The following is a 9182-nucleotide window of genomic DNA, read 5'->3' as shown; positions in this document are numbered from 1 at the left end:
ACGTGGAGAGCAGGCATAAATCTGGGCTTTGAGCTGTAAATAATTCTTAAAGACAAGGCCTGAAAGCTGTTATTTGTTAATCATTTCCTGAGTGGATTTTAAACTTCTAGGGTTTGGTATTTTGGAGGGGAGAGGTGGTGTCAGACGTTCACGAGTCATTTTGTGGGTTTAGCTCAAGCTTCTTTCTCCTGATTTATTCTCACAGTTTTATCAGTTCCTCTGGATTTCCAGAAATTATAATCCAGTGGCAACTCCAGTGTAAAAGTGCAGTTATTTCACCATTTCCACTGCCCTATTTGTTGCCTGTTGATGCTCCAAGAGTTTCCCATGGAGAGCCCAGAGACACGTCCAAAAATAGAGTTCCAGAGGGACTCGGATCTTCCTGTTTCACCACAAGTGTGAAATCTGGTTTCTATTCCAAGCAAATTCACAACTACAAACCACAGCTCATCCCTCCTTCTCCCCAGCTCACGTGTCATCCACACAGAGTAAAAACTTCAGAGTTTCTGGTAACATCAGCTGCTTTTAGAGTTTCTTTTTTCAGAGGGCAGGAATAGGGAGAGCTCTCCCTAGAGTTTTTCCTTTTTTTTTCTTTTTTTAAATCAAAGGCAGCAGCTCCAAACTCACAGCTGAAGCTGTTTTCCCTCAAATCATTACAGGCAATCATTTGCACTGACTTTCCTGGAGAATTTAAACTGTGAGAATTTCAACTGTTATCCCACCAAATTCTCCTCCACGTGTTGGAGTCCTCTGGAATCCTTCCAGCACAGGGAAGGAATGTTCCTGGCTCACCAGGATGGATCCTCACAGTCACCTTCCCTGGCCACTTCCCCATCATCATATCCCAAATCCCTCACTGGAGCATCACATCCCTACAACAGCTCTTTAATCTTCCCAGATCTTCCCAAAATGTAACTCTGATCAAATAGAAAATAGCATTTTTTTTTAAAAGAAGATTATGATATCACAATGAGAAGTCTCTAATCTGAGAAGATCCATGGGATTTGGGCTGGGGAAGCCAAACTGTCACAGTCTGGAGTCATTCCAAGGAATCTTGCCCAGAGGGAAGGTGGAAGTCACTTCCTTTTCACAGCAACATTCTTGGTTCAGCTGGACGGGGTCATGGAGCTGCTTCCTGAATCTCTGCTCGTGCTCCTCAGGAATGCTGAACACGGACCAGCTCTTCCCAAAATCACTTGGAATTGGCTGGAAGGGACCTCAAAGCCCACCCAGTGCCACCCCTGCCATGGCAGGGACACCTCCCACTGTGCCAGGCTCCTCCAAGCCCCAGTGTCCAACCTGGCCTTGGGCACTGCCAGGGATGGAAATCCAAAAGATTCCTGGAAAGGAGGAATAAAAAGGAGTGCAAATTGCGCAGATGAAGCCAACAGAATTCCTGGGCACAGGGCAGGGCCAGCGGAACCAGGAGTTCAGAGCTCAGCCATGCTGAGCCATTTTTTACAGCTTAATGTGTCATTTCTCTGATATGCACAAAATTCCTATTAATAAATACACTACATAAAGCATGACCAAAACTATTGCTTAAAAATGTTGGCCAGACAAATCATCACCACAGAATTCCTATTAATAAATACATTAAATACAACACGACCAAATTTATTGCTTTAAATTCTTGGCTGGACAAATCACCACCATGAAATCTCCATGATGAGGATAGACAAGGGAGAAAAATCATAATTTCAACCCCACACAGAATTTTTTCCCCTTGTGAAAGGCAGGAAAGTAACTCCAAGAGAGATGCCATCGTTTCCAAACTCCCTGGATTCAAAAGAAAGAGGGATCTGTTCAATGCACAAAAATCATTTGTGCTCTTCAAGACTCCAACTTCCCTTTGTCACCAAGAATGACACTGAAATTCCCCAGGAAACTGGCAGAGAAAAGTGTGGCTTTATTTCATAAAATTTAAATAATAAATTCCGTTTTCTTTTTTAGGGAGTGTTTGTTCTCTCTTTGTGTCAGTTCTGAATGGTTTGCCAAAAATCTGCACAGCCATATGACCTTCCAAGAGTATTTCTAGCTTTGTAAAAAAAGTAATTTATTTGAGGTCTTTAATTATTAATTACTGAGGAATCTGTGGATTAGAACTGATAATTAAAACAAGATCAATCCAGTGAACTGTCTCAGAGAAAAAAAATCCCAAAAATTAAATCCCAACACTTCACAGATCAGAACAGAATCTTCCACTCGCAGGTTTTTTTTTTTTTTCCCCCTCACATTTCCAAAATAAATTAATGAAGCATTTTGCTATGAGAACAAATGTTTTGTTCATCTGGAGACTTGCTTGAAATAAGTTTAAAAAAAAACATTTTTGCTCAACTTTGCAGATAATGAACAAATTCAGGCATCAAATTAAATCAGCTCTCCTACTGTAAAATGGAATAGGGATTAATTTTTGTTATTTTAATAAAATACACTGCTGGAGATATCTGGAAATGAAGAAATCTGCCCTCACAATGAGTCAGTCACTGCCAGACTTTGATCACAGATAAAATTAAACTATTCCAAATCTGACATTCCGTACATTTTCATCCCAAAAAAAATGGATTTTGGGAAGGGTTTGGACCGAAATGTCAAGGACCCACTTGGGATTTAGGAAGTGGAGGCTCAACTTCCTGCTGGAACTGACTCAGAGAGAGATTTTAAATCTTGGATTGTCTTAAATATGGAATTGTAGATGCTCAAACCACATCTCCTTCCTTGCCTGGCAGGTTCCACCCAGCAGGGTACAAATCATCAAAAGTGAGGAGGAAAAAAAGAGAAAATAATGAAAAATGGAGGTAAGGAGAAAGAGGAAAAAAGAAAGAGAAAAGGTAAAAGAGCAGGAGGAAAGGAGGAAAATTTTAAAAGGGAGAAAATTAAAAAGGGGAAAAAGGGAGAGGGTGGGAAAGGGGGAAAAAGGAGAAAATTGAAAAAAGAAAAATGGGAAAAAAAAGAGAAAAATTGCAAAAAAAGGAAGGGGAAAAGTGGGAAAAAAAGAAAAAAAATAAAAGGGAATAAAGGCTAAAAGGGAGGAAGGGGGAAAGAGAAAAAGGAAAATCTGCAAAAAAGAGAAAGGAAAGAGGGGAAGACAACAGAAAAGAAAAACTCGTTCCCAGAAGAGTAAGAAATACTAATGTAGAACCAAATATCAAACTCCTTTTTTCTGCATTTTTGCCTGAATCTCAGAAGTTGAATATTAACAGGACTAGGTTAGACACTCAGGAAATTGTATCTGCCTTAAAATACTCACAGAGAAATTTAGGAATAAAGTAATAAACCAATATTTGCTCAAATCATCTCGGTAAATAAACAGGAACCATCAAAATTCCTGATTTTCCAGGGAAGGTGTGGTCACCTCCTGGCTGTCCCAGCGTGTCCCTGGCGCTGTCCTGCCAGGTGAGAGCAGATGTGAGGCAGAAATAATTCCAGTACACCTGGCAGTGGGTAAAGATCAGAGTATTCCATTTAAAAAGCAGATAAAATAATGTATTTAGAGAGCAAATAAAAGAAAAAAACAGGTGAAAATGTGTTCTAGGAAAATGATTTACCCACTTTAAAATGAGGTGATCTCAGTCTCTGGGACAGCTTGAAAATTGCTTTTGCACAGTTTCAGGGAGCTTTTTCTCACATTATATCAATGTTTATTTCTCTTTACACCTCCTCTAAATGTTGCACCAGCAGATTATCACGTAACACTACAATCACCTTTCAAATGACAAAATATTTCTTTAAATGTGCTTTTATAATTGGGAAAAAAATAATTTTAATTTACCAGGACTCATTTTCTCAATGACAACTCAGCCTTTTATTCCATCCCTTGTCCCTTGTCTCTCTGGTCCTTGTCCTGCACTAAATCCTGCCCATCCTTTGGGCCACATCCCTGCTCCTCATTGTTCAAATTCTTTCAGAATTTACCTCTGAAAAGCTCACAAGAATGAACTCTAAACCTTATTTGATCATCATTTGGAGTGGAATAAACTGAATTGAAGCCGTTGAAATTTTGAGTGAAGTGCCACAAACTGATTCTGTGCAATCAAACAAATCCACTTCAAATTATTCCAGCAGCTAATTTAGATAAATTTCCCTAAGCAGACAAATCTCAGCTACAAAGAGAGACAGAGATAACAGAACAATATGAAGAGAAAAGGCAGTAATGCAGAATTTTTGTTAAACTAGATAAGGCTTCAATATCAGTGAACACCATTATTAAGGTTTTTGTGACAATCACCAAAAAAAGCAGAAGTTTCAAGGAGGAAAATTAAATCTATACATAAAACTATAATGCTTATTATTTATGGAGAGTTACTCTCCAATACAGAAGAGGAACAGGAGGAAGAAAAGAACACTTTTGATCATTTACACTTTTAATTTATGATGTAAAAATTTGCATTTAAATATAAATTCCATTTGAATTTCTGGGCCGTCAGTCTGAGTGGAGCTGTAGGAACAGACAAGGGAGGAGGAGAGAGAAGGATCTGAGTTTTCCCCACGTCACAGGGTGGGATGGGACAGAACTGGGGACGGGTGGGGAGAAGAGAAGGGATCCAGGAGAACAAAGGAGCTCCCCCAGCACACTCTGGAGAGAAATCCTCTGAGGAAAAGCTGCAGGAGCAGCTCCAGAGGGAAGAACTCCAGGAGGTGCCACTGCAGAAACCCAGAGGGAGGGAGAATCCAGGAGGTTTGGTGTTCCAAAGGCTCCAACACCAAGCTGGGGCCACACGAAGGAGCATCCCAGGGTTTTCCTGCAGGGAAAGCTCCCCCATCCCTTCTGCTCCAGGGAGAGCAGGGGACAAGGGACAGCAGGAGGAGGTGGCACTGCTGAGGGAGGAACAGCAGGGAGATGGGGAGAGTGCTCGTGCTGTGAGAAAATGTCACCAAACCCACACAGCCAGGTGTTCCCTTTTCCACTCATTTTTTTCCCTCCAGATCCTCATCCTCTCTCAGGAAAACCCCCTGTCCTTGCCTATTAAAAATCAGAATTGCATGAGAAGGGTTTCATAAGGGTTTTATTCCTTTCTTTTTTTTTTTTTTTGTGGCTCCCTGTAAATTCTTTGCTTTCTTTGAGCTTTATCTCCCTCGGGAGAAAAGGAGGAGACAGAACCAAAACTCCCTGAGGGATCAGCCAGGAGCCCTTCCAGGGGCAGGGATGGAAGGGGACCAAAGGGGAAAAAAGACCCCAAAAGTCAAAGTCCTTTTCCTCTTCCATGAGCTGCTTCTTCTGTTCTCCAAAATTCTGGCTGCTTTTCAGCTTTTTCCAAACGTTGAAAATCGTGGATTATTTGGAAGTTTGCTTGATGTAAGAATTGCCAAGCCAGAGGTTGAACTTTATCTGAGCTACGGGGGAGCCTTGGACAAGGCAAAGATGGACTGGAGAGAAACCTGGAGCTGGCAGCCTGATCATCAGAAACTGCCAGAGCAGACAAAGCTGGGGGCTAAAATAATATTTAAAAATTAATAACTGGAGGGAGTTTTGGAACTGGATGAGTTTTAAGGTCTTTTCCAACCCAAACCATTTTGTGATTCCATAAGAGTGGAGGTCAAACACAGCACCACATCCCCTCTCCACTGAATATTCAGATTGAATGATTCAAATTATTCTTGCTAAAAATCATGAAGAATGGGTAAGAATTTGAGCAAATTCTGTGTAGCAAAAAAAAATCCCTCAAACCTGGGATTATAAATCATTAAAACACAAACCAAGCCCTACACCTAATACATATAAAATATGGTCTAATACATATAAAAGGTCTAATACATATAAAATATAAAAAAACTGAAAATCAGGCTCTGAGATTTTATTTTTTTGTGGGGAAAAAAAAAAAAAAAAGAAGAGGAGAAAGAGAATTTTCTATTATTCAGTCCCCTGCTGGTATTAAAGAACTGAGTGCACTCAGATCCAGTTTTATATGATGTCAACAGATTATTTATCCCTTCACCCTGAATTTTACACCACATATGTTAACTCCTGGAAGAGGGACAGAGATGACAAAAAGAATCACTGACTTTTCAGGGAAAATTATCATGCACAGAACTCCAGGAAAAGTTGCTTTTATACAAAGAAATCATGAACCCACACCCTCCAACACCAGGAACGTGTTATTTGAATTAACACAGTGATGCTGCTGTTGAATGTTTTGCTAAAATGTGCTGGAAGAAGAACAAGAAAGCAACATTTTAATCAGTATTTGAATTCTGTTTGGTTATTTTTTGTTTTGTTTTGTTTTGTTTTTTTCCTCAAGGGAACTGAAGTTGTTGCGGCACCAAATCAGGACATTTGGTGTTCGGGCTCGGGAGCGGAGTCGTGCGCTGAGGTCAGGGGTGTGCAGGGATTCCTTTCCCAAATTAGGGCCTGGCAGTGCCACCAGAGCTGCTCAGCACGTTGTGGGACGGCCTCAAACCCTTCTGGTTTGGTGATGACACATCCCTGAGTTCCAGGGAGCAGCGTGGGCTGCAGAGCTGCTGCTCTGCTCCCCTCAGAGCAATCCCAGCCCCATCCCAGGGCCAGGCTGCTCCCATGGGATCAGCCCCTGCAAGGAGCCGGAGCCACCAGCAGAGCTGGCTGGAATCAACCCAGGAAAATTCGGTTTATTTGGAGCAACAACAATAAAGAAAGAAAATTTTGCTGGTTTGGAGAAGTCCTGGTGGTTCTCAGTGAACAGCAGGAAATACAAGGAGATTTTATGTGGAACGATTCATTTCTAGAGGGATTTTTTTATGTTTGATCTTGTTCTGATCGATGAAAATCAATGTTTTCTTCTGAGTATCTTAAGATTTGGAGTACTTGGAAGTGTCCAAGCTACCAGTGGTTCACAATTTACCATTTTCACATGGAATCATCAAGGTGGGAAAAGACCTTCAGGACCACCCAGTGCCACCCCAGCCCCACCAGCATCACCCAAAACCCTGTCCCCAAGGGCCACATCCAGACTCCTCCTGAGCGCTCCCAGAGACTCCACCACCTCCATGACAGCCTGGATTTTTACATTAATACTGAAAAGGAGAGGAAAGTGGGGTTTTTAGTAAATGTTTCTCCTATAAAGTGCAAATCAGTCAGAGAGGCTCAAATCATGCAGAAATATTTAACTCTGGCTGGGAAGAAAAGAGGGAACTCTCCGCCAGGCTCTCCCTTCAGCTGTATTTCATGGAAAGATCCCTGATACCACCCAGGCCAGCCAGGTGTTCCCTTTTCCACTCTTTTTTTCCCTCCATATCCTCATCCTGTCTCAAAGACCAGAAAAAAACCCATCCTTGCCTATCAAAAATCAGAACTGCATGAGAAGGGTGGATGGATTTCATAAGGGTTTTATTCCTTTCTTTTTTGTGGCTCCCTTAAATTCTTCACTTTCTTTGAGCTTTACCCCCTCCACTCTCTTCCTGTCACGTTCCACTCTTGACTGACGTGTCCAAGTGCTCCTGCTCTGGACCCTGGATCAGATCCAGTCACCTGATACAGCAGCTCAGCTGCTTCTCCAAGGTTTTTCCTCTGCTCTGGGCTTGGTCAGCTCCAGAAACCTTCACTTGCCAAGGGACCTCCAGCTCTAGAAAGTTGCATTTTGTATTCCATTCCTGCAGTGGCACGACTGAGAAGCATCCCCTGCAAAGATGCCTTTGCTATTTTTACAGATCCTCCCAGCAGCATTTGTGCTCTCAGGTTTCCTCCCCGGGTGGCTGTGGGATTTTTCCAGTGTCTCTCATTATTAATAGCTGCTCCTCCTTCGTATCTCTTACCTCAAATCCACTCTCAGTTATTTCTGTGTTGACAGTTGCAGCCTCTGCACTTTATCTGATCCATCAAGTGTGGCTTCCCCTTCTGGAATTCTGTTCTGCTGATGCATCGTGGTCTGAGTTAGAACTTCTGCCTCCCTGCCCCAGAAACAGCACAGATTCCACTTTTGCTGCATTGGAGCTTTTAAAATTCCCTAATGAACATCAAAACATCCTTTTGGTTTTCCCACGTTGTGGAATTCAGCCTTGTGAAGTTTCTCTGCCCATGGTACACCCAGGCAAAATCCAGAGCTGCTGGACACTGGGGATTTTGTTTCTTCAGCAGAGTCTTGTGAGCTTTTCCTTTGTCTCTTTACCTGGGATAAGTCACAAACTGCTCAGGACATTTTGTTTCCACAGGGAAGGAGCAGGAACACCCATCCAGCAGAACTATAATAATTTGTTTTATTGGGTGGGTCAGTTTGTGCCCAAAAGAGAAATTATTCCAACAGAACCAAAAAGATGCAAGACTGAAACAATCTTTTATAAAAAGCTCCCTTATTTGCATCTTTGCTGCAAAGATTTTTGCAGCAGGGTTTGTAACTCAGAAAAATTGAAGGAGTTTGTCTGAAGTTTCACTGTCAAGAATCAGAGCATTGACACAAAAATCAGGGGTCACCATCACTCCAGAGCAGAGGGGAGGGGCTGCACACACCTGAATTTACTCTCCCCACGCTGAGGGGATGTGTCCAGACATTTCCTTTCACAGAATCATGGAATGGTTTGGATTGGAAGGGACCTCAAATCCCATCCAGTGCCACCCCTGCCATGGCAGGGACACCTCCCACTGTGCCAGGCTGCTCCAGCCCCAGTGTCCAACCTGGCCTTGGGCACTGCCAGGGATCCAGGGGCAGCCCCAGCTGCTCTGGGAATTCCATCCCAGCCCCTGCCCACCCTCAGAGGGAGGAAATTTTTCCTAATTATCTGATCTAAACCTGTAATTTTTCATTTTGTGAATGAAATGTGTCCCTGCATCCCCTGGAAATTGTCTCTCTCCAGCTTTCCTGGGGCTCCTCCAGGCCCTGCAAGGCCACCCTGAGCTCAGCCCAAAGCTTCTCCTGTGCAGGTGAACAATGCCAGCTGTGCCAGCCTTTCCTCCCAGCAGAGCTGCTCCAGCCCTCTGCTCATCCTGGAGCCTCCTCTGGGCTCTCTGCAGCAGCTCCAGCTCCTCCCTGGGCTGGGACAGGGCTGGGGCAGCTCTGCAGGTGGGCTCTCACCTGTGGGGCACAGGGGCACAATCCCAATCCCAATCCCAATCCCAGCCTCAGTCCCAATCCCAATCCCAATCCCCATCCCCATCCTCATCCCAATCCCAGTCCCAATCCTAATCCCCATCCCAATCCCAATCCAAATCCCAATCCCAGTCCCAATCCCCATCCCAATCCCAATCCCAATCCCAATCCCAATCCCAATCCCAA

Source organism: Vidua macroura, chromosome 2 (genome assembly GCF_024509145.1).
Source record: "Vidua macroura isolate BioBank_ID:100142 chromosome 2, ASM2450914v1, whole genome shotgun sequence".
NCBI classification, from domain to species: domain Eukaryota; kingdom Metazoa; phylum Chordata; class Aves; order Passeriformes; family Viduidae; genus Vidua; species Vidua macroura.
The sequence above is the reverse complement of the archived record's forward strand: the minus strand, read 5'-3'. Positions refer to the sequence as shown.